We start from the raw sequence: 27996 nt of genomic DNA, 5'->3' as shown, positions 1-27996 counted from the left end.
TCCTTTTGGGGGAGGGGAGGAGAAATTTGCACTGAACCTGTCTGCCAGAATGTTGGCAATGTCAGTGGGTTCAGTGTATTTTGTGTCATTTTGGACTAACTCTGAGCATATCTGGGAGTTTCCACCCAGGTTTCTAACATAGCTAAAGAAGGCCTTGTGATTGTCTTTTGTGTCATTTGCATTTTTCTCTCAAAGTTGGCCTTGGATGATTTTATGAGTGATCGTAGTTTCTTGCTAGTACTGATCAGAGATGCATTTCCTTTTAGGGATTTTGCTCTGTCATGTAGTAGCTTCCTCCTTCTGTTGTAAAGTTTGTTTATGGCTGGGGTCCACCAGACCGTTGCCTGCCTTTGGGGAATGGGTCTTGGTTTTATTTGGGATTGCATGATCCATGCATTCTTGAAGGTGCCCATAGAAGGCATTTGCAAGGGATTCAGCAGTGTGGGTTGTGGTTTCCACTGGCCCAGGGGCCTTGAAAGATACCACTTCAGTCTTAAGAAGTGTGAAGTTTGCTTTTGAGAAGTTCTTCACTGTGGTCTTTTGTGCAGGGGTGGGGCGGGATGTGGATTTCCAGTGAGATTAATTTATGGTCTGATCTTACCAAAGAGGGATGTACTTCCGTGTGGAGCATTTTGTCCCCATGTTTGTGATGATCAGGTCTAGTATATTGTCTCCTCTTGTGGGAATGGTGACTAGTTGTTCCATTGCATTTGAGTTTATGAATTCTAAGAACCTTTGGGCTAGAGTGTTGGGGCTTGAGTAATGTTCCCAGTCTATGTTTGGGTAGTTGAAGTCTCCCAAAATGATGGTATTTGGAGAGACATTCATACTCTCCAGTGTCTTCAGGAAGGCTGTGTGGGGTTCCTGAGTTTGAGAGGGTGGTCTATAGCATGCTACAAACTGCAAGGCAGTTTTGCCTATGGTTAGTTGCACCTGGATAGTCTCCGATGCTTCATGCGTTGCCACTAACCTGGAGGTGTGGGTATCTTTGATGAAAATGGATACTCCCCCTTCTTTTGTGGTTCTGTCCATGTTTTGGGGCCGGAAAGCATGATATGAGGTAAAACCTGATAGTGCTGGGGTGCTCTCAGGAGCCTTGAACCAGGTTTCAGTTACTGCACAGACATCGATGTTCTCCATACTGAGAAGGGCTTCGAGGGCGTGCATCTTGAGGTTTAGACTTCTGGCATTGAGCAGCATTACCCTTAGTTTTTTTCCACTTGTGTTTTCTAGGGAGGTAGGTTTGTCATTTGAGCCTTGCCTAAAAAGGCACTATGGGGGTGGCAAGAGCCTTGGCCAATATCCGGAAGCCCAGGGGTGACAGGTGCAAACCATCCCTTGCGAAGCAGCGTGGATTGTCAAGCATGTCATCCCAAGCAGACAGACACTGGATCCCCTTAGAATGACACCAGTAATTAAGCCAATTGTTAAAACTGATCATTTTGTCTTTGTACTGTGGCATCATTCTTGGTGAGGGTAAGATGCTGCTCAGGGTCAGGGTCATACCGGCCTGGGCTACATAATCAGAGAGCTCCTCTATGTCTCTTTTCATGTAGTTCAGGGAGGTATGTCTCAGGTCGTTTACACCTGCATGTACAATGACTGAGTCATATTTGTACTTGCTGTGGAGTGACCTGAGTGCTTGTGTTATGTGGCAGATTCTAGCTCCTGACAGGTAGCTTACTGTGACCCTCTCCTTGTTCAGTCTGGTGAGTGGGACGTCAGTGTGCCTGACTATGGAGTCACCTATTACAAGTGTGTCTGGCATGTTGTTTGGCCTTAAGGGCTGTGACTGTTTAGCACACTGACTTTGTGAACTATGTGTTGCATTTGCTATGTCTTGAGGTGGTGGTTGCTTGGGTGTCTGCTTTGGAGGCCTCTGTTGTTTTGGTAGATTTTTAATCAGTGCCTCCGAGTATGTTTTTGTGTGTTTATGTGTTTGGTTTGCAGTTGTGATAGTTCTATGTGAGACTGGGTTTGTGGTGTGCATGGTTGCCTTCTCCTCCTGACTGGTCTTGCCAGTACTGAATTGAGAGAGCTCAGCCTCCAGTTTGGCTATATAGTTTGCATCTCTCGCATATATTTGTATTTGTTGGGAGGAGGAGAGGGTTGTCTGTGTACATGAGGCAATTGTAACATTGCCTCAAGATTCCCAGATTCACCAGCTGAACAGGAGAGGACGCTAGCAACTGACCCTTCGACATGCTAGAAATAGTGAAAAAGATTGCTGTGTAACTGAGTCAGAAAGGACCTATAGGGAAATGGGTAATCAACAGAATTTAGGTGAATGAAGTACTTTTCGTTTGTTTAAGAGGGCTTTACCTGTATACAAAATGCTTTAGGATCAAGTGCTGAGCTTTTCAGAAAGAGTATAGGCTGTTTAGATTGCAAGTAGAACAGTTCTTAGGGAAAAATTGAAGAGCAGACTTGGCGGAGCCAGAAAAAGTTTAACCAAGTTTAACCTTGTTTAACCGGCGCTGCGCTATGTGCACGACCGCGCAAAGCCGTGCAAAGGTGGATTTTAAGCAGTGAACTACAAAAGAGCTAGGAATGGTCCCAAACAACCAATTACTAACAGCTTCTTGTGCTGAGGTCACTTCCCCCAAGGATAGGTAGGCTGCTCAATGCTCCCCACTCCCACTGGTGAGCAAAGAAACTTCCTTTTATCCAAGTAAGGTAATAGACAACACAGGAACTACACCACAGCCCAGAATACAGCAATGTCTGTATACTGGTCTAAACTAGTCGAAAAAGGCGGGAAAACAAGGATTATTTTTTTTTTTGCAGAAATACACAGAAAATGCAGAGACAGTGATAAATTAGTTACACAGGCTAGCACACTTTAGTGGGCAGCCTCCACAGTTCAATTAAACAAACAAACAAGCAAACTTTTGACTAAATTCGACTAAATGTAACTTTAAGTGCAATTTTTAAAATAAATGCAGTAATCAGTATAAAAACAGTTCAGGCTAGTTTAAAGTAAGCAGCAGAAGCTATTTTCAGTGAAAAAAGCAAAGATACTTAAATCCAGAAAGTAGTCACTTTTTCGAGTTCCTTGCTGCTAGGACCACTCTGTAAACCCACGTGGAGCTTGTCTGAGCAGTATAGCCAGAAAAAAATCCCAGAGGCGGATTTTAAGCAGTGAACTACAAAAGAGCTAGGAATGGTCACAAACAACCAATTACTAACAGCTTCTTGTGCTGAGGTCACTTCCCCCAAGGACAGGTAGGCTGCTCAAGGCTCCCCACTCCCACTGGTGAGCAAAGAAACTTCCTTTTATCCAAGTAAGGTAATGGACAACACAGGAACTACACCACAGCCCAGAATACAGCAATGCCTGTATACTGGTCTAAACTAGTCGAAAAAGGCGGGAAAACAAAGATTATTTTTTTGTTTTTTGTTTTTTTTGCAGAAATACACAGAAAATGCAGAGACAGTGATAAATTAGTTACACAGGCTAGCACACTTTAGTGGGCAGCCTCCACAGTTCAATTAAACAAACAAACAAGCAAACTTTCAACTAAATTCGACTAAATGTAACTTTAAGTGCAATTTTTAAAATAAATGCAGTAATCAGTAAAAAAACAGTTCAGGCTAGTTTAATGTGGTGGTTAAACGCTGTGGGTATGATTTGTCAGGTTTGCAGTGTTGCAGCCAGTGAGGCCTGCTAAAGCTACATGGGCTAAGAACACCTTCAATGCATTCCTCACAAGACTGTGTAATATTATTACATAACAGTATACCTTGCAACCTTCACATAATTGATATTCCCACCATGAAAGGTGGACGGTATATGTGCCTATATGTATATCTATATGTACACCAATGGATGTTTATTTTTATGTGTGTATCTATATATATATATATATATATATATATATATATATATATATATATATATATATATATATATATATATATATATATATATATATATATATATATATATATATATATATATATATATATATATCTAGAGAGAGAGAGAGAGAGAGACCGGGTCATATTTACTATGACAGATGCCTGGTGACAAAGCCATGGACTCAAGCTCAATGTTGAAACTGCATTGGCATCTCTTCTGGCAAAAACTCCATACCCATGAACTACCACATAGGTGGTAGTCTACTTAACACCGAAAGTGTGATAAGAGACCATGGAACACATGTGGACAGTAGTCTCCCCTTTGATAATCACAGTGCCACACTAGTCATGTAATCTTTCTACATGGCACACCTCATCACAAAAGGTGTGTCATCCAGGGAAATATAGGTCAGTGTCTCCCTCTACTCATCACACATAAAGCCCATTATAGAGTAAAATGCCCCATGTGGTATGTACCTCACAAGACATCTACAGCAACTGGAAATGACACAGATATACCTCACAAAGAGTAATACCAGCCTCAAACAGATGCCCTATGCAGACCATCTCACAAACCCACAACTAGACTATCTTGCATACCACCTACCCAGAGGTGACCTCTGTCTAACATACTAAGCTATGTCAAACCCAGAGCTGTTGGACATGCTCCATGTAAACAGATGACAATCTCTACGAGCTACACGCTCTAGGGGCCCAAACCTTGTGACCACAATAAACAGCACATGCTGGAGGGATAGATTCCTATCTCAGAGACATCCCATACTCTGGAACAAACCAACTATCCATAGCAAACAAAGCTCCTAATTAGCAGTTGTCATAAATAATCCTGAAAATTGTATAGGAGATCATGAATACACCCAGGTAATCACCTCTGTGTCTCTGCTTGACAGGGCCATGTGAAATGTAATGACCTGTGTGTCAAAGGCCAGGGTAGCATATGGCTAGGCTTCTATAGGCCCTAGGGCCAATAGCCTCTTACCTACCTATGAAGTGATACACACCCACATGTACTTGTTGCAATAATTGCTATGTGAGGTTGACTGAGTGTGATGGTGAATGTGTTGGTGAATGTGCCAGAGTTCGGTATATGTGTGATAGTTAGTGGGAAACTGTTTCTGTCATGGTATTATGTGTTCTAGCTGTGATCCCAGCAAAAGATGTGTATACAATTGCTAGGCTGAAAAAACAGTATGCCATAAGGTCTGATGTAGTCCCTTGTTGTCGACTGGGGTGCCCATTGTAGGCAAAATCATTACATGTATGCTTATTGAGTGTTACTGCTGGTGAATCCAACTCTTGTATGAATTGTAGTACTACCTGAAGCTGTATGCCTAAACAGCACAGTATGGTGTACATCCACATTTATTGGAACCACTGTTTCGTGTGTTCCCTGTAGTCCTCACAAATTATATACCTCAGGCATAAGGTCTCGTAACTACTGACACACAGTACTGTAAGGTACACAGGTAATGGTCACCTGGGTTGCCATACCTATGTGTCTGGCATGTATGTCTGATGTGTGTGTGTGTGTGTATGCCTGTATCATGGCCTCGGTCATATGTGTGATACAGGATATAACTGCGTATCTAGCAACATGTATAGTCTAGTACAGCAGTATGCCACCTATATTCATGAATGTGCACATATGTTAGGCAGGGGTCTGCCATCAACGACTAGTGTGGTATACTGGTAATGCTGTCACTGCATTGCAATGGATTACATATTTCATGATGCATTAGCATGATATATACCTCCTGTGGCTAGGTGGTGCATTGTGTCTCATACAGTGTGCCATGTACTGTTGTATAGTCTTACATACTGTTTTAACTTTGTTGCTGTGCAAAACATGGTTTGATATATAGAGTGTGCCAGGCACTGTCAGGCAGTTGCGGGTTAAGAACTGATATGTGGTATTGAAAGTGTGTATCTTCTGACAGCCAATAGGTTGCTATATATGGCAGTTAATTGATATCTGTACTTTAGAATTTTACGTGTGCCACATGACTTGCTCACACATATTGTTTCATTGTCTTCCAGGGTTATGTCGTACCATCGTAATCCCACCTATAGCACGGCAGAGGAAGAACTGATCACAGCCAGCCTGGTGCAGCACTATGCCCTGCTGTTCTCCAGAACCAGTCAGGACCAGCATGAGCGGACTGTGCTGTGGCAAGATCTTGTCCGTAGGGTAAATGACATAGGCATGCATAACCAGACATATGAGCAGGTACACCATCACTGCAGTGATTTAATTAGACATGTCTGGCAGCATGCGTCTGATATCCGCAGACAACAGCTTGCCACAGGTGGGGGGGGTAGCCATTCATCCCCCCCTCACCAGAGTGGAGGAGCTGCTCCTGAGCCAGGTGGCTCCTGGCCAACAACAACTACAACAAGTAACATGTGTCATCATGGAGGCCGGAGCCACCCAGCAAATTGACTTGGAGCGTGCAGGTAACATGGCATAGCTGTAGACTACTGTTACCTCTATTGGTAGATCATGCTTATGTGAGATGTGTACTGTGTAATTAGATGATGTGGTGTCTAGTGTTGTGCAATACTAATAATTAGGAATAGAATCTGTAGGCCTGTGACTGTCAACCAATGTACTACTGTAAGATTGCAAACACACAGTAGCAATGCCACAGTTGTTGCCACTGACAAAGTGTCTCATATCCTTGTAGATTCCTCTGGTGTGACAGCAAGGCAGCAGACCTATGCTGGTGAGTGTGTTCTACCTTTAATATTGCTAATTAAATGTGCATGTCATAGATGAGGTGTAGGCCATGTACACGTAACACACCTACACATAATGCATGCTGTGCATGTTTGCTGTGAGACTATGCACATCCCAGTAACGTGGGTAGCTGCCTAAAACACATACAATACACAGAGCATCCCACACAGTTGTGGCAGCACTGAAGTGGACCTCGGATAGGCAGAGTCGATACACATGCACACAACATACACAACTTTGTCATACGAAGTACACGTTAACATGCTACACATGGCGTATTCAGACACCCGCTGTAAGGTCACACTACAGTATCCCAAACGTCATCCACACAGCACACATAATATACCTGAGGGGTAGATGCCTCACATGTGGCTGTGCGACACTCTTCAACACATAACACATTCATGTTAGGCAATGCCCCCTATTTTGCACCTTACAAACCCATGTAATGACTGGCTATGAAATGGTGAATGTAGCCATGGTACTGCAGTTCCAGTACAGCATGGTATTTGCCGGTCTGGCACACATTAGTAGCCTTGAGTGACCACATGATGCTGCATGATGATGGCTCATGGTAGTACACCCCATTCAGTTACAGTGACCACAGTACTACACATAGCATTACCTGCAATGCACCTCAATGTTGTGTGTGTGCAAACATAGGCACCTATACACAATATGCATAGCAATCTGCATTTGTACAAAGTGACACATATATGTCTTGTAATGCTATTGAGTGTATAAGTCACATGACACACACTGTGTCTGTGTGATGTTTAATGTTGCAGTTGTGTTGTAGCATGCCATGTCATGTCTGGCACTGGCATGCCCACAATATGTCCTACACTCTCCATAACCACTGTACAATGGCTATGATGAGCAATGGTATTCCATCAGGTATACATGCACCACTCATCCTGTGTGTATACATAGCATGCATGTGCTAAACCTGTGTCCACAATTATCTGCTAAAGACACAGACACTCCAATCAGAAATGGATATCTATGTGACACACAGATACACATCCATCCATGGTATGTATACATGTGAGAGATGGTGCACAGGACATTGCAGAGCTTTTAATACTTTCACAGCAATGTCATGTCCATGTACACAGTGCATTCCAGGGTGAGGTCAATCACTGAACAACAACACACATGCATCAAAACATGTATAGTGTTATTGGCAAGGGCTGTCAACACCCGCACTGCATGCTATTGTGAAACACACGTCCTGCATGCTGACACATGTAATATAACTGTTTGCCTTGTGATACTGTACACCACCATCACCCACTATTGAGTATGTTCTGGATTGCTGGTGGTGTGTGTGTGTGTGTGTGTGTGTGTGTGTGTGTGTGTGTGTGTGTGTGTGTGTGTGTGTGTGTGTGTGTGTGTGTCTGTTTTAGTGAGGAGTGCATTTGTGTGCATGTGTGCATGTGTTCATGTGTCCATGTGTGCATGTGTTCATGTGTTCATGTGTGCTTGTGTGCATGTGTTCATGTGTTCATGTCTGCATGTGTGCATGTGTTCATGTGTGCATGTGTGCATGTGTTCATGTGTTCATGTGTGCATGTGTGCATGTGTTCATGTGTGCATGTGTTCATGTGTTCATGTGTGCATGTGTGCATGTGTGCATGTGTTCATGTGTGCATGTGTTCATGTGTGCATGTGTTCATTTGTTCACGTGTGCATGTGGGCATGTGTTCATGTGTGCATGTGTGCATGTGTTTATGTGTTCATGTGTGCATGTGTGCATGTGTGCATGTGTTCATGTGTTCATGTGTGCATGTGTGCATGTGTGCCAACATCATGTACAGGTCATACAGTGTGTTTCCTGTCTTCCTCTCACAGGTGCTGACTTTGGGTTGGTTCACTGGAGCAGGGAAACTGATGTCACTGAGCAAAATAGTGATCCTGATGATTGGTGTGTTGAGGCACAGGCATGTTTGCCAGGGTCTGTCGTTGGGCCACCAATCGACAGTACACAAGTGTCCACCCCATCCATGCACACAGTCAAACTGCCAATACATCCATCACCAATGCCCTTAGCTGAGAGAAGGCATACAGTCGGCATTGGCCAGGACAGTGTGGTATCCATGGCACATGCATCCCGACACAGCAGCCATACCCAGATGTGTGGAAGGGTACCACATAGGCAGATGTCCAGGGGTTCTTGTCGTAGCACTGCTGCTCATCATACCACTGGCAGATGTGCCACAGGTCTTACAACCTCACGCATGTTCCAGGCTGTCATGGAGGCACAGGCACATATGGAACAGTACACCAGACAGGGACAAAGGGCACAGAGGGCACATAACACCGCCATCATTGACAGTATCCATGACCTAGCAGGTGCCATCTGTAATTACACCGAGGTCACTGATAGACACTGGGGAGAGACATTAGATGTCCTCCAAAATGTCATGTCCATGTGTCAGGACAGTGTGGGATGGTTGAGTCATCGACGTAGACATATGCCAGCAACATCAGCAGCTGGCAGCCGCCGCGGATGTCCATCAATTCACAGCCACTCCCATAGTGCCAGTATCAGCCCCAGCAGTGTTGGGGTGGACTGTCTAAAGAACGTCCTAGAAGACCATGTGCACATGACTCTGGACAGTCCCAGCAGGGACCTGGGTCCAGTGTACATCCATCTACCTCTGGGGATAATACCCAGTTTGTTTTAGTACCTGACAGTGTCAGTAGCACGCCTGCCAGACACAGGTACCGTATCCGTGGCCAGAGACGGTAATCTGTAAAGCCTGGCAGATACAGTCTGTGGCTGTTCCACAAATACCCGTATATGGCGGCTACATGGTGGAACTGTGTGCATGCAGACACACACACACACACGCACACACACACACACACACACACACACACACACATAAACCACACACCTAGGGCTAACACATACTCGCACACATTACATCAACATTGGCCCATAGCAGTGCTCTTGCCCCTCACACACACACACACACACACACACACACACACACACACACACACACACACACACACATACATGTCGATTGGATGGCTCACTGTAGGCCTCTGGCAAACCAACAACACACCCTGTGCATATGATGAAACCTATGCCACCTCCTGTTATCTGTAACATTGATGCAGGAACAGGCTACCATGGTGCTGATGCACAGGGTGATTTTACAGCAGTATAGCAATGTTAGCATGTTGTCAGCAGTAGAGTGTAATGATATGCTTGAAGGTGTAGCTGAGCAGGCATGATGTATTAAAGCTATGATTGTCAATGTAGTATTGTTTACACCAGGGTTAGTTCCAATAGTGCATTGTCCGCCCACATGCCACTTGGCTGATGTGTGTAGTATTGGCAGCATGTGTTAGAGAGTGGACAGTATATGTGTGATGTGTGTAGCTCAGATTTGCAAGTGTACATTTGTGAACATGGTGGAGGTGCACTATCTGCATGTACGTGCATAGTGGGCACATGGCCAGGGTGACATGCCCTGTATTACACAGTGTTAACACTCCATAGTTTCTATTGGTGGCCAGTATGCATTGTACTACACACATTTAGGAACGTGACTACACATGTGTGTATGACATGGTCTGACACTGTGCTGTGGGTGATAGTGTTACTATCTGTCATTGTTTTGCATTCTGGTAGTATACATAACTTCAACAGCCTGACCATAACCAATCGTTAGATGATGTCTTGACAACTGACACACAGCTGTAGGACACACAGCAACATTTGGATCCTTCAGGTACTATACTATGCCAGTAACGAGTGGTATTCACCTGCACCCATTCCTGAGACCACTGCTCTTTGGCATATAGCTCTCTTAGGTACAAGCAATCACAGCAGGGATACGTCCGTCCACATCTGGTAATGCATACTGTGGCCTATAATGCATTCTCCAGATGACACACACATCCTCCACAAGGGTATCATACAGACAGATCCCTGTTGTCAAACCCATGCTGTAAAGCTATAAGCCAAACTAAGCATAGTCATCCACCTTTACGGAACATATTATCCCCACAGTACCACATAGGTAGTAGTCACCAACTTGATGAACAGGTACTGATGTGTACATGCAACCAAGTGTTGTGTCATCTCTCCTTTGATAATCACATTTCCAAAGATATTTTGAAATCACTCGGTGGATCACATAAGCAATAAGGGGTCTGCATGCATATCCACAAAGGTTGCTGTACACCTGTAATGAATATTCTTCATTTACAGACTTTGCTGCATTTGAACAGGTCTGACATATACCTCGGCCATAAACCCTCACTCACACATTTCAATAGAAACCGTAATGAGTATGTGTGACACGGATGACCTAGGCCAGGGATCACTGCAGTGGCTGGCCTTGTCACAAGCATACAGATGTGACCTAAGGTCTGTGAAGCAGCAGCACAGTCTGGCAAAGATGACAGCTGTGTTCTTGGAGAAAGCAGGGTTCCCACACATGCAATAAATGGGGTAACATGTACGTATATGTATTTGCCACACAGCTAGCTCACATGTGCAATGCATACTGATATGTCATACAGTAGTAAAAGCAAAACCCACAACACAGTGACCAACAGTGTCACACCCATACAGCACACACACTCACCAAGTGCAGGATTCAAACCCCTACCTAACTACTTTATAATACTAGAGAAATACACATTAACACGACACACTATACACATTACTGGAAGTTTTCTTTTCCACAGGTATATTTGTAGGATGGTGACATCATCAGACTTGACAAAGATTAGTTTACCACTTTTAAGGTGTTTTGCTACTCTCCTAAAAGGTTGCTCCTTCACCAGAAGACCACACACAAACATCAAGGGCAGGATTCAAACCCCTACTTAACTACTTCATAATACTAGAGGAGTACACATTAACACAATGCGCTATACACATTACTGGGAGTTCTCGTTTCCACAGGTATATTTGTAGGATGGTGACATCATCAGACTTAACAAACATTAGTTTACTACTTTTAAGGTGTTTTACTACTCTCCTAAAAGGTTGCTCCTTCACCAGGAAACCACACACAAACGTCAAGTGCAGGATTGAAACCCCTACTTAACTACTTCATGATACTAGAGGAGTACACATTAACACAATGCACTATACACATTACTGGGCGTTCTTTTTTCCACAGGTATATTTGTAGGATGGTGACATCATCAGACTTGACAAAGATTAGTTTACCACTTTTAAGGTGTTTTACTACTCTTCTAAAAGGTTGCTCCTTCCCCAGGAGACCACACACAAATACTTGTCAAGTGCAGGATTCAAACTCCTACCTAACTACTTTATGATACTACAGGAATATGCATTTACACGCCACACTATACACATTACTGTATGTTATCCTTTCCACAGGAATATTTGTAGGATGGTGACATCATCAGACTATACAAAGTGGGTTACATTAGGTGACATTAGGTGGGCTACATTGAAGGAATGTCTAAACACTTTGGCCATGTGATCATCAAAGGGGAGTTTACTATCTACATGTGTCCCCAGGGCCATAATGACTTTCTCTGTACATACTGGATTACCACCTATGTGGTAATTTGTGTGCACTTTGTTTTACCCAAAGGTGATGACTATGCATTCTTTGCCATTCAGCTTGAGGACATTGTTTTGACACCAGGTATCTGTCTCTGTAAGACACTTCTGGAGAATGTCTGTGTCAGCCGTACAGTCAATTATGGACCACAGTTACCATTCATCTGCAAACCTGTTCAGCCATACACCTCCTGTGCTTGCTTGTACCTCTGAGCAGTATCTACTGAACAGGTGGGGTTCAGGATTAAGACCTGTGGGATGCCATTTGTGACTGGCTTAGAGTTGGACATGGCACCCGCAACTCTGAACATGTGTGTTTGATCTGTGAGCCACTTGGCCACCCATCCTGTGACATAGCTGTTAATGTTCAAGCTGGTACGCTTGTCCATGATGACAGAGTGGGTAATGGTGTAGAAAGTCATTTGTGAGGTCCAGGTGGGCTGTGTGGACTACTTTCACCTCCATCTATGTCCTTGGTAACTGTTTGAAATAAGTCAACTAGGTTTGGGAGCCAAGATCTGCCTTTAACAAGGAGAAGTTGTGTAGAGTCCAGTGTCTGGAGGTCTCCAATGTCTCAGTGTATGGGTTCCATGACAATTTGCTCAATAGCTCTGTAGACCAGACTGAGTAGACATATTGAGCAATGGTTTCCAGGTTCTGTTGTGGCATCCCCTTTGTGGAGCTAGATGACTGTTAGTGTATGCCATTCTTTGGGTACATAGCCTGTGGTACGCTTGAGTCTGGACAGTGAATGTAGGTGAGGGTGTAGTCCCTTATGGGCCTAGTGTAAGACGCAGCCTGGGACACCATCCAGTCACATTGATGCTGTGTTCTTAGCTTTGGTGAGGGCTGTCTTTACCTGCATGTCCATGACGTCTGGGGCTCTGCATCCTTCTGTGATGGACACAGGCCCTTTGGGGAGTGATGGGGGGGGAGTTTACACTGAACTTGTCCCCCTGGATCTGGGCAATGAAAGTTGGTTTGGTGTATTTCTTTCCTTTTTTCAGTTTAATGCTGAACTACATATATCACAGTCATATCCCACTGCACACAGCTACACACTGATTTCTCCATGGCAGTAGTTATGCAGGGCATCTGTGCATAGATACGTACTGCTGCCATATATGGATGATTCAAAGTATGTAGAGTACTCTTCAAAAACATCTACTACATGCCAGTAAATACATATCTGTTACATACCTTTCCTTCGTATGCATTTGTATTTGTAAGTTCCGTGTGTTTAGTATTTTTTTTTGTTATTATTTTATTTTTATTTTTATTTTATTTTATTTTATTTAACATTTGTTGACCGGGAAAGTCCGACTAGGTTCCACAGATCCTGTTTTCAGCGGAGGCCCGGGGATAAATGCTCCAAAATATTTATATCTTATTTTTTATATATGTATATATATATATATATTTTTTTTTAATATCTTAAATTTTTTTTGCTGTTGCTGTTTGCTGTTGTCGATGTCTGTCTGTCTGTGTCTCTGTGTCTGTCTCTCTCTCTCTTTCTCTCTCTCGCTCTGTCTCTCCATGGCTGCAATGAAAGGATTGCATGTGTGGACAGCAAATACAGCCTGCTTTTATAGGTATCTGCACATGTGCATGTGATGGCCTCTGCACCAATTGGTGGCCACCATTTGGTAATTACATGCAGCCTGCTGTGTGGTAATTGCAGTACTCACTGTCATAGCAACCCAATGCTATAAATTGCTAGGTCAGGTAGGCATAGCCCTTTCAGCTTCCCAAAGTGGGGCCCATGCTTGTTTGCTGTGGACACCGTTGTGTAAGTCAGAAGGTTGGTATACTTCTTATATCTGAAGCTAGGGGTGTAGCCAGTGATTTGAATGTTGTACTCAGACCTGAATGTTGCCACTTCCAGTACACAGTTGACAGTGTAGAATTGTACTCACCCCTACAAATGTAACACAAGATACATGGGAGTATGTAGTTTCTTTTCTACTTATACAATTAGCTGCCATACATATGTAGTTATTGAGATGTTTTCATTTGGCACATGAACTATTTGGGAACTGCTATACTGTGGATATTAATGTACTCACTTCTGCACAGTTTGTGCTTTTTATTTTGTTGACATTATCACAGGATGCTCATGAAAACTGGACAATTCCAGTACTGAGTATGCCTACCTACATACTTGCTGGACCCTGAACACACAGGTATTTTGTGCGTTTGTGGGGGGATTGTCCTGCTATGATACTGTGTGGGGGTTGTAAAGTGCTGCTGTAACATTATTTACTGCTAGAATGGCTGGTTCTGTTATCACAGTCATGTAATGCAATTCCACAACAACTGCTGGTAAAGTTCCACAGAACAGGTTTTGTGTTATGGCATTCCTATCTTTCCTTTACATTCACTCATTCTGATGCATGATATATATATTTCAGCAACAACCTGCTATTTATTTACTGTGGCTTAGTGGTGCTTCATGCAGTTTAGTATGTCCAAGGTCTGGGGTTCGAAACTGACAGTGGTGTTTTATTTTGCTGCTGAGCAGAACAAGGGCCCTCACATGCAGGTTGCCTAAGGCACTTTTAAGCAGTTGTAAGCAGGTTTGCGCGGGTTTGCCCGACGCTTAGCGATACTTAGCTAAGTGCACACATGCTCACACTTGCGCAAACCCACTAACTACTGCTTAAAAGTGCTTACTCCCGCTAACCCTCCGCTAATTTTTTTGAAAGAAAAGAAAATGGGGAGATAGGAAAGTGGTGAAAAAGGGATACAAAGAGGGTAAGACAGTAGGGAAAACAAATAGGGATGTGCAGGATGGGTGTAGGGAAGGTCCATAGCTGCCCATTTCTTTAACAGCAACAGCTGTGCATATACTAGGAATTTGGAGGGAATTTTGAAACCTTCAACCCCTGAGAGAGAGGTAAGGACAACAAAGTATGTTGTACTGCCAATTAAATTTCAGTTTATCTGTCCAGCGGACATGTGTGCAAAATGGGCAGCTATGTATGGGGTGTAATTTTTTTGTGGGAGCAGATTGCCCATTTTTTTTTCCGGTGAGAGTGGAATGTGGGGTAGGGGAAGTAGGTATATTTGGGGAGGTAGGTTGGGGAGGTAAACAGACAAGACAAACAAGATGCATACAGGGGCGGAATATGACACATGGGGTGGGTGAACACCATTGACGGGGAAGGATGTTTGGAAATCGCATGCCCATGAGCCCACAGATGGCAACAGTGGAACTGAGATCCCCACCTATGGGCAGTCACCACTGCACCTTCACAGCCCAGAGGCTGGCTGTGCTGGGGGCTGCGTAGGAGGGGCAGGCTCACCCATGAGTCGTGCCACTCTTGCCTCGAACTGGTGTAGAGGATCAGCGACTGAACGCTGGATCTCCCTACACACCACAGCCTGAACCTTTTGGAGGGTGATAGGTGGCCCTCTTCCGGCCACGCTTGCATGGGGGGATGAGCCCCATCCCCTGCAGCGCTTCCACCCAAAGGTGGCACAGAGCCAATGGAGGAGGAGGTCCCAGGCTGGGCACCGGACATGCTGGTGCCAGGTGCCATTGCCAGCTGAGGTGGGACAGGTGGGTCCGCTGGGACAGGCCTTCCCATACGTTCTATGTTTAGGAGGTTTAATGACAATATGGGTTGGTAACAGCCAACAGCATTCCAAATTAGTTGTAACAGCATGCAGTAATATTCCCATTAACCCAACACACCAGTGTTCCAACAGTTGAACAGCAAGCATAACACATGCATATATAGAACAACAGAGGACATTCCAACAGCATGCAGGATTGATTGGTGAAAACAGGCCACCAAGATTGTGGTATTTGAACAGGGCACATGCATCAAAGTAAATGCAGATATTTATAAATCAATAGGACATATGTCCCAACAAATGTTTTGAGGTTAGACATACCCATTCATCATCATCATCTTTCGACCTTTCCCATTAGGGGTCGCCACAGCGGATCATCTCTTTCCATTTCTTCCTATCCTCTGCATCTTGCTCTGTCACATCAACCGCCTGTATGTCCTCTCTCACCACGTCCATAAACCTTATCTTAGGCCTTCCTCTTTTCCTCTTACCTGGCAGCTCCATCCTTAGCATGTTTTTCCCAATATACCCATCATCCCTCCTCAGCACATGTCCAAACCAACGCAATCTCTCTCTTGCTTTGTCTCCAAACTGTCCAACATGAGCTGACCCTCTAATATACTGATTCCTAATCCTATCCATCCTAGTCACACCGAGTGCAAATCTTAACATCTTTAACTCTGCCACATCCAGCTCTGACTCCTGCCTTTTTGTCAATGCCACTATCTCCAACCCATATAACATAGCTGGTCTCACTACCCTCTTGTAGACCTTCCCTTTCACTCTTACTGGTACCTGTCTGTCACAAATCACTCATGACACTCTTCTCCACCCATTCCACCCTGCCTGTACTCTCTTCTTCACCTCTCTTCCACATTCACCATTACTCTGAACTGTTGATCCCAAGTACTTAAACTCGTCCACCTTCACCAAATCTACTCCCTGCATCCTCACCATTCCTCTACCCTCCCTCTCATTTACACACATATATTCTGTCTTAGCCCTGCTGACCTTCATTCTTCTGCTCTCTAGAGCATATCTCCACCTCTCCAGAGTCTCCTCAACCTGATTCCTACTCTCACTACAGATCACAATGTCATCTGCAAACATCATAGTCCACAGGGCCTGCTGTCTGATCTCATCTGTCAACCTGTCCATCACCACTTCAAATAAGAAAGGACTCAGAGCTGATCCTTGATGTAATCCCACCTCCACCTTAAATGGATCTGTCACTCCCACTGCAGTCCTCACCACTGTCATACTACCCTCATACATATCCTGTACCACTCTTACATACTTCTCTGCCACTCCCGACTTCCTCATACAATACCACAACTCTTCTCTAGGCACCCTGTCATATGCTTTCTCCAAGTCTACAAAGACACAATGCAACTCCTTCTGACCTTCTCTGTATTTCTCCAATAACACTCACAGAGCAAGCATTGCATCTGTAGTGCTCTTTCCTGGCATGAAACCATACTGCTGATCACTAATCATCACCTCCCTTCTTAACCTAGCTTCTACTACTCTTTCCCATAACTTCAAGCTGTGACTGATCAATTTTATCCCTCTGTAGTTACTGCAGTTCTGCACATCACCCTTATTCTTAAACATAGGTACCAAAACACTTTTTGTTCACTTCTCAGGCATCCTCTGTCTTTCCAAAATTTCATTAAAAATCTAGTTAAAAATTCCACTGCCATTTCTCCTAAGCACCTCCATGCTTCCATTGGTATGTCATCTGGGCCAACAGCCTTTCCATTCTTCATCCTCTTCATAGCTGTCCTTACTTCCTCCTTGCTAATCTGTTTCACTTCCTGATTCACTATCCCCACATCATCCAACCTTCTCTCTCTCTCATTCTCTTCATTCATCAGCCTCTCAAATACTCTTTCCATCTACTCAACACACTCTCCTCTCTTGTGAGTACCTTTCCCTCAATATCCTTTATCACCCTTACTTGCTGCACATCTTTCCCAGCTCTGTCCCTCTGTCTAGCCAATCGGTACAGGTCCTTTTCTCCCTCTTTAGTGTCCAATCTCTCATACAACTCTCCATACGCCTTATCCTTAGCTTTCACCACCTCTCTCCTTGTCATGCGCCTCATCTCCTTATACTCATGTCTACTTTCTTCATCTCTTTGACAATCCCACTTCTTCTTCACCAGCCTCTTTCTCTGTATACTCTCCTGTACTTCCTCATTCCACCACCATGTCTCCTTTTCCTCCTTCCTTTGTCCAGATGTCACACCAAGCACCTTTCTAGCAGTCTCCCTTACTAGGTCTGCTGTAGTTAACCAGCTATTCGGTAACTCTCCACTGCCTCCCAGTGCCTTTCTTAACTCTTCCCTAAACTCCACTTCACAATCACCCTTTTTTAACTTCCACCATTTAATCCTTGGCACTGCTTTCACACTCCTCCTCCTCTTCTTGATCACCGTCATCCTACAGACCATCATTCTATGCTGCTTAACTACACTTCCCCCTGCCACCACTTTACAGTCTCCAATCTCCTTCAGACTGGCCCACCTACATAGGATATAATCCACCTGTGTGCATCTTCCTCCACTCTTGTACGTCACCCTAGGCTCCTCCGTCTTCTTAAAATACGTATTCACCACAGCCATGTCCATTCTTTTCACAAAATCCACAATCATTTTTAACACCATACCTACCCATCACTTCCTCATCCCCTCTGTTCACTTCACCAACATGCCCATTAAATTCCGCTCCAATCACTAGTCTCTCACCCTTGGGTACACTCACCACAACTTCATCCAACTCACTCCAACATTTCTCTTTCTCATCCATCGCACACCCAACTTGTGGAGCATATGCACTAACAACATTCATCATTACACCATCAATTTCGACATATCCATTGAGGTGTGGAATTGCATTGTTTATGCACATACAGTAGGGTGTAAAAAGATACCTCCATTAACATCTTATATGTACTTATAGTTTACACTACATTCCTATTGACTGCAGGTGTATATCCCCTACATGTATTATTACACTAGGCAAAGTCCATTACAGCGTGAAATGGGTTTGGCTAGTTTCTTATATACCTGACCTGTATCTGACATACAAACTGTCCAGGATGCAGATGTTACTGCTATGTATTAATATATTTTTTTTATATTTATATATCTACATATCTGGATGTGTTCAGGTGACATTATCAGTTATATTTCTACAGCCCCCTACATTTCTAGCCACATACTGACATTTCTGGGGAACACATTAACAAGCTAATCATGTGTCAGATTTACCTATGCAAGGCAGCCATTAACCCACAGTCGAGGACTGTATATATGCTTCACAGCTACTGGCACTCCCTTCATCCACTTTATATGGGCCTGCCCAACTGTGGGTTGACAGCGCTTAATACAACAGTACTATTTATATAATGCAAGAGTACAACAACATTTCGAAGTAAGTGACACAGACACACTCCAGGTATTATACCTTTATTAATTACATTACACACTTTTCTAGAGGCTCTCTCATTTATTTGATATTACAGTGCATGCAGAAGATTATTCAAGATGTATTATACCTTTATTAGTGGGTTACAACACTCTTTTTCAGACTCTCTCACTTATTTTATATAACAGTACATGCAGAGATATTATTCAGGACTTTTTATAGCTTTATTATTGGGCTACAACACTTTTTTCAGGCTCTCTTGCTTATTTTATATAACAATACATGCAGAATAATTACTAACCTGCCTGGTGGTGCAGCCTTAACAGCCTATCTGCATAGGCTTGCTGATTTGCAGCACGGACACCTGCAGCTGTGAAGTAAATGAAGGGATATTGAGACATACCTATTCATAATATACACTGCAATAGCAGTTCTTACATACTCCATTCCATGGGTACCTACTCAGTAGTGGGGCATTATCATTCCCATGGGCCTCCTGTATCCATTGGTTCAGTTGGTCCTGCTTGCGTCTCTTCAGGTCTGCGTGGTGGTGTCTGACCTGCTCACCAGTCCGAGGGACACCTGTGGCACTGGTGTGATCATGTGGTAGATGGTTCCAGGCTTCTGCTTTGTACTCAGTGCCTTGGAACTGGCCCTGCAGGAGTCTTGCATCATGATGATGGACAAGGAGCCAAGCCATCACTTTTGACTCCTTAATACATCACCGTTGCACTCGAAAACGAGAGCCCTTTCCAGCACCGGCCATTCTGACTGCAGATGAGAGCTACAACCAGTTATGGTAATTATTCCCACCTATGGAGCTTAAATATGCCACATTTCCTGCACTTATTTGTGATTGGCCGATTTTGAAAATTCTCAGCTGAATGCATACCTGCTTAGCACTGAGTAAACTTTGATTACTATGTATATGTATGTTGGCAGTGCATGAACAGCAAAAGCTGTCATGGGTTAGTGGTTCAGTACTGTGATTATGGTGCACAGTATCCCGGGTTCGAAGCCTGTCATTGCTTTTTATTTTACTACTGGCCTGACCGGCTAGGTGAGCTATGTTTAGCCGACTTTGTTCAACTTTGCCCAATGTTGCTCTATGTTGCCCAACGTTGCCCGATGTTGCGCTAGTTGGTGCGGTGTGCAGCTCCGCGCAAACATGTTGAGTTGGTGCAGCTAGGCGCAAAGCCATTGCACTAGTTAAAGCAGTGCTTAGCTATGGGCAATTATTCTTAAATGTGCTTAATAGTGGTAAACGTTGCTTAGCAGTGCTTCACATTGCTTAAGATAGGTTAGTTATGCATTCATTAGTATGCATGACCGTTTCACCTTCTTATATATATTTAAAATATCGTTCACTACTACATAGGCGATTTCAATCCATTTTAATAAAATTTAAAAGGTAAATGTCAGGAATTATTTTTATGCACAGATTTCTTACAGAAAATGGAAAGGGGAGTGGTGAGACTTGAACCGGGAATGCTTCCTCTTTGTGCAAAGGCTCTACCACTATACTATTGCTATTTGGCTTAATTTGCATATAAGTGGTTTATTATCCTCTTCGATGTCTAAACTGCTAACTGTAGCTAAGCAATGGGCAGACCCGCGCACACACACGCAAATACAGGCAGCTATATCGGGAATAATAAAAAAAAATTGTTTTACATTTTATTTTATTTGTACAGGGGTTTTGAATGTGGGGGTGTAGTGTTGGGGGTATACACATTTGAGCGGACTCACTCATATCTGCTGACATTAAAAGATTTATGCACTTGCAGGGGCGTGGATATTTGGACTGCTCGGCAGTCTGACACGCCCCCTGCACTCCTACATGCTCCGTGTTAGCCTTGGAGTTGAGTCAGTGCGCCCTCATGAATATGCATGGCACGCTGACGTCATACTCTTAGGCTGCCATTCCAGAGTAAGACTTAGTCTTACACGGAGGATTACTGAATCCCCCCACTATGTTTATGAAACAAACATTCATTTTTAGTTTCAGATTTATACAGGGACTTAAAATTCAGCTCTCTAATTATAATCCCTCATGCAGTTAATTATATCACATTTATTAGCCCTTTTGGTGAGAACAAAGTTACAGCCCTTGCTCAAAACTTTACATGCTTCATTATCTAAAACAAAAAATGTTGCATTTACAATTTTAAAAGAATTGTCAGTAGTACCTAATGTTTTTTTTTTTAATTCTTCCTTCCTTTCCAGTTTCTCTTCTGAAAACCTCTGTTCCTCAGTACATTTGAAGAAGCTGCTACCTCTGCCCATGTTCTGTTTGACATTCCTGTTTGCTGATACACCTGCACTGTCTGAAAAACTGGAGCACTGTTAAAATCATATCTCTTTCTGGAATGTTCATAGGCAAGTTACTAACCTGTGCAGTGTTCCTTGCCTGCCATTGAGCTATATGCTCTGACCTGCGTATGCCATTCTCCTCATTGTGATTTGAAACACCATTTTTATTTTCTGTTTCTCTCTCTACTTCCTTCCATTTGTCTAACCTCTGCCCTGGTTCAAATTTCAGATAGGCCACACCCCTTCATACTTAGCCTGATCTCTTTAGAATTTTTTTTTTCTTTTTTTGAGTAACTCATTTTTTTTAAGTTTATCCTGAATCAGGCAGAGTTTGGTATCAAAATTGTCACTGGTGGTGTTATCTTTCAAAAAGAAAAAAGCTGCTTGATTTTTTTTTTCGTTCAGACACTCTGTCTTTTATTTGTTTAAATTAACTAACACCTCCACATACTGTAGAACCATCTTTTGATTAGGTTTAAGCCATTCACTTAGAAAATTTGAAAAAGGAGGGTTGACAAACCTTAGGGATTCCTAGATCAGTTTACACCTTTCATCACATTTTGAGAACCTCTGCAGTAGACTGTCCAAAAACTAAATCTCTGCCCAAGGGGGAATTTTAAATCTCATTTCTAACATCATTAAATTCATCCATGCAAACCTCCTCAAAAAAGAGCCAGTTGTCACAGACCTGGAAGAAGACTCAACAAAGTCATATACACACTGTAGACAACGACTAGTGCCCTGTGCAATAGAAGAAACTTAGTTGTTTAAAACAGAGCTTTCCTCACAAGAATGAACTGCATATAAAACATTCCTCATGCTTTCACGATTAGTCATGACAAACTTTATCACTGAGCCTGACAATTCAAAATTCTGAGAATCAAAGTTGCAAGAGCCCACACTTTTTTACACCCTACTAATCAATAATTCTCCCATCCTTATCAGAAATAACAGGACTGGAATTAACTAAGTGTTCAGCAGCCATGGGATCAACTAAAGCTATAGCTGGCAAGTAAGGTTTGCGAATAAGAGTATAAAAACTTGAAAGACTGAGGAACTTTATACATCTTATCTGCCTTTTCAGAGGCAGCAGGTTGACAATCAGGAAAACTGCAGGCAGTAATGCACACATTCTCTACAGCAGACAGAACAGGATGAATGGGTGTAGGTTCAGGGAATTCCTTCTGTAATAACTCATACTATATTCTGAGGACTAAGAAAAGCTTCAGTGTTTTTTCACTGAAAACACTGGCACATTCTAGCAATAGTCTCAGAGAAAGAAAAATCCTCACAGGGATAATCAGAAACTGAGCCCTCCTGTGAGTCTGAGTCTGAAATATGAGGATAAAACCCTGCATTTTTCAAACCTTCCTATTCAAATTCAGAATCCTGAATCTTTTAGGAAAGGAGGTGGCCCTCTTTCTTTTTCCAGAAACTACTTTACAAGAATGGTTGATACCTTGAATTAAACCATGAGACAGATCCAGTAAACTATTCCTGTCTAAGGAAATTTGAGGAGGAGTAGACACATGCTTAGTTTTTTATTTCTTTTTGACAGAAAAAAATGGGGCTACTAATGATGCTAATGGCAGCAGCAGCTTACCTAGGGATGGACACATTATTTTGACACAATAGAAAATCCCTCTATATTCTCTCTGCCAGGACTGAAAAGAGTGGCTCTACCTTACCCACTATAGGGACCTCAACAGCCACAGAGGGTGTGGCTAACTCCTGGATTACAGTGGTTGTAGGTGCTACACCAGAAGAACCCAGGGTAAAAGAGGAGTGGTCTGAGATGCAACCAATGGCTATAGCAGACTCACTTATCTGTAGTTGAAGCAAATTGCTAGCCTGCAGTGGTGGTAAATGTTGTTTGCTTAACTTTTTCTTTTTGTGGCTGGAAGAAAGACTGACTTTGGGACCTGTAGTCTGTTCCATAGTCAAGCCAAACATGATGCTTATTTCCTGCTGAAGACAAGCAGCAAATGCCAGTAAAAACTATATTTCTTTAAAAGTTACTTTTTTTCACAGAAAAACAGAGTAAAAACTACTTTAAAGCACTTTGACAGTCCAAAAAATGTAAAACAAATACAATTTCTCCACAGAAAAAATGGTTTTCAGTTACTTTACACAACTTTTAAACTGACAGGAAAAAAGTACTCCATTTTAAAAGTAAAGTACTGTCTCATGGCAGTCCATTAAAACACAGAACTTGCTTTAAAATAACTCTCCTGAAGAAGAAAGTGATAAAAAACAAAAAATATTTAGAAAATGGAAGTTTTTTTTGCAAAGGAAACTGATCAGTCTAGCAAAGGAACAGCAACAAACTGACCATCAATCATTGAAACCTTACAGGAGCATACTCCTCAGTGGAAGTAAAACTCTAAAGGGCTTACTACCTTAACTTGTCTTTCAGTCAGCTCAGCTTGAACTGCCTGACACTTTGAGCACATGGAAAGAGCCCTAAAGCTTTGGAAGCTGGCCGGCTGTCATATCCTTGGCAGGCTGTAACCCATTTAGGTAAGGTTACTATAGCAGTGATCAATATAATGAACATGTATGAGTAGCAAAGTAGTTTTTGGAATGCTTAAGAAACTAGCAACACAATCATTTATGTTAAGATGATATGATGTAAATAAGGTGCTTGTGTTGCTTACAAATACCATGCACAATATCATGGAAACTGTGATCTTCCAGGAAAATATATCTGCTATGTAAATGTATATAATGTCGACAATATCATTCTGCATTAGTTCAGATGCATGGCATTTCATAGCCTTGCAATACTACTAATAAGACTAATACTCCTCAAATTCCCTGGGTCAGTTGAGGGACCACTCATTTTATGCATGGGCATCACACCAGCTCTTTTCTACACCTCAACAATGTAATAATTGGAGAGACAATGGTTGACTAGTTGGAAGCACTTTGTATGGTGGGTCTCAACTCTTCTTAGTATGCATTAAGGGACATGGAACTTGCATTTTTAATTTTGGAAAGTAATGAAATGAGGGGTAGTGTGACTGGGAATAGAGAGCCAGAAAGGTAATTTAGTGGGATGATGATTTATTTTATTTATTTATTTAACATTTGCTATCTGGGAAAGTCTGACTAGGATAGAGCCTATTTTGAGGGGAGACCCGGGGAGAAATGCTCCAGATGCATGTCTTTGGAATGTGGAAGAAAACTGGAGTACCGAACGAAGCACATGTAAATGCAGGGAGGACATGCATACTCCACACAGAAGGCACTGCAGCCAAGAATCGAACCAGAAAGCCTTTTGCTGGGAGGCAACAACATTAACCGCTGCACCACTGTGCCGCCCTTGTCTATGAGAATACTCACAATATCCATGGAGTGAGCGAAGGAGATGATTTTAAAGTAAAATTCAGTACATATTTGTTTATCACTTTTAAACATCCTAATATAGCTAGAGAAGGTCTTATAATTGTGTTTTTAATCTATTACTTCCTTAGCTCCATAGCCAGCCTTGTATTACCTAATAGTTGGTTTGGTGTGCTTAACAGTTTTAAATCCTTTTTGTGAGATTGAAATGGAGATGCTTCATAAAATAATGAATAAACAGTTTGGACATGAACATATAACATCATTTTAGAAAGCCCCAACTTCTGCATAGGAACAAGGGGTGAATCCAGGAAAAAGAAGGCTTAGAAGCTTAAAGCTAGAGACTCACATAGATTTATCCAAGGCTTGAGGAGTAAATAAGCAATTTGAAAACTGACCCAATGAAATAAAGGTTTCCCTACACTTAGTCATGTGTAGGGTTGCCACCTTTCATTATGGCCAAAACCAAACGAAGGCCACACCCTTCACAACTTCCATAACCCTGCCCACCTCCTCCCCTCTCCCTGCTCACTTTCCACCCATTTCTTGATGCCATCATTATGTCAGGAGAGAAAGAATGCTCTATTTCCATTTGCAATGCTTTTTTTCTGCTGATTTAACAAATCATGATAGCATGTTTCTTTTTTAGAAACAGAATACCGGAGTTTGTACATGTTTTCTAGACTACTGGACAATTACATTAATTTCCAGATAATCCAGAAAAAAAGACAAGTGGCAATACTAGTCATGTGCTATGTTTCATTATGTTATGGTTCATCATTTTGTTTTTCATCACGTATATGTTTTGTCATTTTTTTCTTTCAAGGTTTGCTTTTATCAAACTTTGTATTGGATTTCTGCATTCTTACAAGGGCGTCTTAATGCTCTTGGGTCAAATGTTTCTTTCTTCTGTTTTAAGTCACTTTTTTAATTCTGGTAGGACTGCTAGTTTGGCCATTTGTACGTAATCCCTTAGTTATGTATCCGATGATTAAGTAAATATATGTTAGGTGATGTTGAGTGGATGTAAACCATAGGGTTCATAATACTCTGTAATATTGCTGTATGCCCTTCAGATATTGCTGTTTTCTCAGATGCCACAAGTGTACTACTGTAGTTTTAAGTGTTTTTTCCCCATAAAATTTAATTGATACCCTTCAGAATTTTGATGCAAGTCTTAAAGCTCTAAAACATTAAGTGTGACTGAGTGTCAGAGACAAATTACATTGTTATAGATTAAAACTGTTTTTGCAGAAAGCTACCCCCCCTGCACAAATACACACTCTGCCTGTATGCTAACTCTAAAAATTCTGTACCTTGGAGAGAGGTGATTCTATGAGACACAGCAATATCAGACTTACGATACATTTTCCTGTAATTACTCTTAAACTTTTGGTATTCCAAGGAGCACACTTAATCTCCTTCAACTTGGAATAGAAAGCTAGTGCAATGTAAACATCAGTTAAATATTTTGTTGTTTAGAACTACAATAACTGCAATGATAGTTTACTGTGCTTCCCTAAATACTATGGATATATGTATTTGTATTTTTTAATATTTGATAAAATGTAATTTATTATTTTCTGTGTAAGGTGGAATTATGTAATAAGTTCTGCTATTTGAAATGAGTAATTTTTTAGCCATTTGATAAGGCAAGACTACTATCCAGGGGATTCAGAAACACAAGAAAGAGTCCATAACCATGGCCAAGCCAGCATGTTTTGCATTTCATGTGCAATGAATAGTAATGCTTATCATATATTTATGCAGCTAGACCAGTCTTGATGAAATCAAGCTCCTCATCATGACCACAGCCCGGTGCCATTGGTACATTGTGTTATACCAACACATGTATGGGGTTAACATTGAAGGTGGACAAGCACTTCTGCAAGTTATGGCAAGTTTATGCACAAGCTGATAATTCTGATATGTATATATATATATATATATATATATATATATATATATATATATATATATATATATATATATATATATATATATATATATATATATATATATATATATATCTATAGCACTGATGGCTGAGGGTAGAGTACAGGTTAAACTATACCACTGGAATCCACACACAGAGATTAACATGAGAAAATGCAAAGAGAGTTGTGCAACAAAGCATGATGGAAAAGCTGAATGGAGAAGGTGGTATGACAATATGCAAATCTAGAATAATGTGAAATATATACAGGAGTGGTGGGATACAGTAAAAGTAACATGAAGTACTGACATGCACCAATCTTAACATCACTATGTGAGCACTGGACCTGGAGTATAATGTTACTGTCTTTAAAAAATGAAAATAAAGAAAAATACGATGCACTTGTGGGAGATGAAGCCCTCTAATATCAATTCAGTCCACATGCTATCATATCCACAGTTTCCCAACAAATGTAGCCACTGTAGCAGTCAGAGTAAAAAAAAAAGGCAGTCATAAAACACACATATCAGGGAAATGTGGCACATGTGCACATTGTTGGGAACAAAAGAATGACAGGTTCATAGGTGTATACTAGGCTAAAAATCACTGCGGCCTTTGTAAGCCTAGCCAAGTATCCCAATTGTATACTGTAAGTTGGAGCCTAAGAGGTTATTTTAAGAGGTATATGTAATCTAGGGTAGGATTTACAGGCCGTCTCTGTCCATTATAGACATAGGTGATAGACCCAGGGTTTGATTTCCCATCCACTCGTTCAAGTTTGTCTTGAATATGGATATGGAAGAGAGCTTCTTCAAAGAGATGAGAAGCTTGTAAAAGAGAAGGAGAATTCTATGAGACACATAGCTGTCCCTCCAACATGTTCTGTTTATGTTGTAAGCGCAGGTTAAATCCCTAGATTGAGTTATTCTTATGCTATTCATTTGTGGATACACAGAAGTTCCACAGTGGGTTACAACGATGTCTTATATGCCAGGAATGGATCGCCTTTAAATGATGTGTAGGAAACAGGATATAGAGATAGAGCTTTGAGGCAATCTGCTTTTGACATACTATATACTCCCTGTATTCATTTTGTGAGGAACCTCCCTGGACATTCCAGCTGTTACATATGCCTGGTCAGGTAAATATTGCCCCTTCAATATGTGCCTGGTCAGGTACATATTGAAGGGGCATTGCACTCAATGAT

The sequence above is a fragment of the Protopterus annectens genome, chromosome 1.part1, assembly GCF_019279795.1.
Source record: "Protopterus annectens isolate FY-2018-M chromosome 1.part1, PAN1.0, whole genome shotgun sequence".
In the NCBI taxonomy this organism is placed as follows: domain Eukaryota; kingdom Metazoa; phylum Chordata; order Ceratodontiformes; family Protopteridae; genus Protopterus; species Protopterus annectens.
The sequence above is the reverse complement of the archived record's forward strand: the minus strand, read 5'-3'. Positions refer to the sequence as shown.